The sequence below is a fragment of the Rutilus rutilus genome (genome assembly GCF_951802725.1).
Source record: "Rutilus rutilus genome assembly, chromosome: 19".
In the NCBI taxonomy this organism is placed as follows: Eukaryota; Metazoa; Chordata; class Actinopteri; order Cypriniformes; family Leuciscidae; genus Rutilus; species Rutilus rutilus.
The window spans coordinates 21,653,270-21,658,140 of record NC_140232.1 but is presented as its reverse complement, the minus strand read 5'-3'; positions in this window follow the sequence as shown (position 1 = coordinate 21,658,140).

Below are 4,871 nucleotides of genomic sequence, written 5' to 3'. Positions count from 1 at the left end.
ATCTTTACCAATATGGTTAATGATAGTGTAGTGGATAATTATGCAATTTAACACAGCTTGCTTTTATTTGACTGAAGTGGGGAAAAAAACATGACTTGTTGAGGAAGGAAGGAAATAGTCATGCAGCCCCCACCCCCAGCGAGCAACACCCAGACTAGGCTGGCTGAAAAACTGAACGCCTTGCCATTTTTCTGTCATTCTTGTGAAAGACTTAGCCGTGACGTGGGACTGAGAGAAAAGGGGCCGCCGCCCTTTCGCAATCTCTCTCTCTCTCTCTCTCTCTCTCTGTGTGTGTGTCTCTCGGAGAGCTCCAACCTTCCCCGCGACTGCTGCGTAAGTGCAGCGAGTCTCAGTGAAACGCCGGGGTTTATATATGCGCCTATTTTTAGCCTCAGCGCGTGAAGCTATTTTTAACCAATATGAGCTCATCGCTTTCCTGCACGTCCAATCAGAGCACAGGAGTGAGCACGTGGGCGGGAAGCACAGAAAGAGAGCGAGAGAGAGATGAATAAACGGACAGCTGATGGAAACCGGGCTGGCAGTACGGGAGCGCGCAATCCCCTGCGCGTTCTCATGGTCGTAAAATGTATTAATAAATTAAATATTAATCAAAAATAAAATAACAATAATAAAACATTATTAAAGATGTATTATATTTATAAATGTGCATAATTTAACCAAGTAAAGCCTGACATATGAAATAAAAGTCCAAAAACTGAATTTTTAAATGAACCTTTAGACCTTTTTTGTTGTGTATCATATACAGCAAAAAACGTGTACCACCACCTGAAGGAAGACGTATTTAGAATTATACTACTTGCTAAAAAATATAAACTTTTGATCATTTTGACAATTTAGAGGCCTTAGAAATTTGTGTAAAATATGATACTGTAGGCTTTATAGGGTTAAATAATGACAATTATCATTAAGATAATCACAATAAAAAATTGAGAAGGCATGGACCAATCATTGTACTATACAGTAGGCTACCATGAAGAATACGTTCTATGGCTCTGTGGTAGCAAGTGCTGTTTTGTACACTGAACAAAAGATCTAGGACTTTTTCTATACAAAAGGCCTATTTCTCTCAAATATTGTTCACAAATCTGTCTAAATCTGTGTTAGTGAGCACTTCTCCTTTGCCGAGATAATCCATCCACCTCACAGGTGTGGCATATCAAGATTCTAATTAGACAGCATGATTATTGCACAGGTGTGCCTTAGGCTGGCCACAATAAAAGGCCACTCTAAAATGTGCAGTTTTATCACACAGCACAATGCCACAGATGTCGCCAGTTTTGAGGGAGCGTGCAATTGGCATGCTGACTGCAGGAATGTCCACCAGAGCTGTTGCCTGTGAATTGAATGTTTATTTCTCTACCATAAGCCGTCTCCAAAGGCGTTTCAGAGAATTTGGCAGTACATCCAACCAGCCTCACAACCGCAGACCACGTGTAACCACACCAGCCCAGGACCGTACACATCCAGCATCTTCACCTCCAAGATCGTCTAAGACCAGCCACCCGGACAGCTGCTGCAACAATCGGTTTGCATTACCAAAGAATTTCTGCACAAACTGTCAGAAGCCGTCTCAGGGAAGCTCAACTGCATGCTCATCGTCCTCATCGGGGTCTCGACCAGACTGCAGTTCGTCGTCATAACCGTGAGTGGGCAAATGCTCACATTCGATGGCGTCTGGCACTTTGGAAAGGTGTTCTCTTCACGGATGAATCCCGGTTTTCACTGAACAGGGCAGATGGCAGACAGCGTGTATGGCGTTGTCTGGGTGAGCGGTTTGCTGATGTCAATGTTGTGGATCGAGTGGCCCATGGTGGCGGTGGGGTTATGGTATGGACAGGCGGATGTTATGAACAACAAACAGGTGCATTTTATTGATGACATTTTGAATGCACAAAGATACCGTGAAGAGATCCTGAGGTCCACTGTTGTGCCATTCATCCACGACCATCACCTCATGTTGCAGCATGATAATGCACGGCCCCATGTTGCAAGGATCTGTACACAATTCCTGGAATCTGAAAACATCCCAGTTCTTGCATGGCCTTCATACTCACTGGACATGTCACCCACTGAGCATGTTTGGGATGCTCTGGATCGGCGTATGCGACAGCGTGTTCCAGGTCCTGCCAATATCCAGCAACTTCGCACAGCCATTGAAGAGGAGTGGACCAACATTCCACAGGCCACAATCAACAACCTGATCAACTCTATGCGAAGGAGATGTGTTGCGCTGCGTGAGGCAAATGGTGGTCACACCAGATACTGACTAGTTTTCGGATTCCCACACCTGTGAGGTGGATGGATTATCTCGGCAAAGAAGAAGTGCTTCTACAGATTTAGACAGATTTGTGAACAGTATTTGAGAGAAATAGGCCTTTTGTGTACATAGAACAAGTCTTAGAACTTTGAGTTCAGCTCAGGGGCAAAAACAAAAGTGTTGCGTTTATAATTTTGTTCAGTGTATGAAGTGGTGTGCTGAAGAATCAGCATTTAAAGGGACAGATGCCAATAGAATAGATAAAATTCAGAGGAAGGCAGGGTCTGTCCTGGGGACTAAACTACTGAACTCAACGAGGGTGGTGACCGAGAGGAGGATGCTGTCCAGACTCCAGCAGTGTCCAAACATTTAAACATTATGGATATATCCCCTCGCATCCAATACAATAAGAGCACCTTCTCCTTTACACTTAACATGGCCCGGTGTACCACTGAGACACGGACAATCCTCTCTGCCCACTTAGTCTGTACTACTCATCCCTGTAGTGTGAATCATATTTTGCCACTTCCCTATATCACGGTTTATTTGTTTATTTATTTTGTTTGTGTGTGTGTGATTAGGCTACATTATACTGTATGATGTGTACAACATCAGTAGGCTACTGTAAATGACACAATGTGGATATTAATAAAGCAATCGAAGTAACAAAGATATAAACTTCTAACTGTTCAACAGTTTCCAGCTCAAAAACTAGGTTTATACAACGGCGACACCTGGTGGCCAATCATCATAATTCTACTTGTATTTTGCATAGAACTGTATTCGGTCTGTTTAACCGCATTAATGCTCGCAACGTTTGATATTGAATTAAGTATGTTCATTTATGCTACAGCATATCTGTGTATTTAGTGATTTTCTCAATTTAAATGCAGCTCAATCCAGCTCTATATTGTGAATGTTATGCTGACCCTTTTCCTGTATTCTTACACTAAAACACAACACTATTGTAATGCCATGATCTTTTGGACAGATGCCATAACAGCCTGCACTCTATTCTTTGAAATACCTTGGGGATACTATGGTAAATTGGCTATATGGTAATCATTCAGCAGACGCTCAGGAAAAAGAAGAAAAAAATTCTCAAAAGAAAAAGAAACCGGCAAGAGACAAGAAAATAGACGTAAATAGACGTCTTATTTGTAGCTAATGTATTTCAGCCAGCTATAAATAACATGGATGCAGATACCTTTAACATTATATTATCAAATATATTGTAAAAATTTTCCTCCATTGTGTGTTGCTGCTCTGAAGATGTATTCCCTCGATATACAAGTAAGATAAGACAACAATTTCAACTTTTATTATGCATACTTTATTGCATACTTTATTTGGTAAGTAGCCTTTATAAGGCCTACAGTTAGTCAGTCATTGTCACAAAGCAAACCCCTTAGGGATGATGCAAGATCTCTCTTTGTAATTTGTCCAGTGTTAACACTGTGGCTTCTTTTCTTAAAGTCACCATGAAATCAAATCATCTTTTTCTCTCCGTTTTTGCCTTCTGTCCACACTGAGACAGCGTTTTTATGAAAACGAAGCTTTTTGAAAACGCTCTCCAAAGTGGATAAATTTGAAAACGCCGTTTTCACGTCGTAGTGTGGACTGTCAAAACTGAGGTATTTAAAAACTATGATGTAAGTTTACTCATGTGACGCATATTAGATATTCATGTTTATACCGGTATTGTGCCTGTTATGTGCTATTCACTTTCACACTGTTGCTAAAATGTTACTTTGCACACTCTTCATATCACAGTCATGCAAAGATGACAGAAAATGTACTCATATTTACTGTCCTGCGGCAAAACATGAGAGCAGTTGCGTTTTAGACCAAACATATGGTGACTGAGTGCGACCTGGACGCATCAGTAAATGGTGAGATATTTACACTGAAATGTCGGAAAACGCCTGAAAACGCTAGTGTGGACGGAGATCGTTTTTAAACGAAAACTCTGTGGACAAAATCAAGTCCCACCCTACATTTTTTCTTGTTCAAGAAGCCATTTAATTTGGATATGTCATTGGGAAGAAAAGACTATCGCAACTTCGGTTTCATGTAGACTTTAATTTTACTTGTAATGAGGGTGGTGTATTAAACCTTAATCCTGGGTAAGTCGCTAGAGGGCGTCAAATCCACACAGTTGCATTTCTGATGATCTCAGTGATATTCAGTAAAAAACTATGATGAGCTCTCTCTCTCTCTCTCTCTCTCTCTCTGTTAAAAGTCTGACTTATTCTTTTGATCTTTTTGTACATTTTTTTTATGTGACCTGATTTAGCTGCAATTCATTTTTACCATTAATTAAGTTTGTGTGTGTGTGTGTGTGCATGTGTGTGCATAAACAAGACAGTGAGGGTGAGAGATGAAAAGAGAGAGAACCAACATGAGATTTCAACAGTCATTAAGCAAATGAATCCTAAGAGAGGGTCACATTCAGCAGCTGTCTTATTCTTTGAAAAAAGATATACACATTAAAGGAGGGAGGGAGAGATGGAAAGAGAGAGTGAGAGAGGGGTTGGGCACAATTGGGACAGTTCCCTCCTTCCCAGCAGGGGAGTGTTTGAAAGAAAGGAGT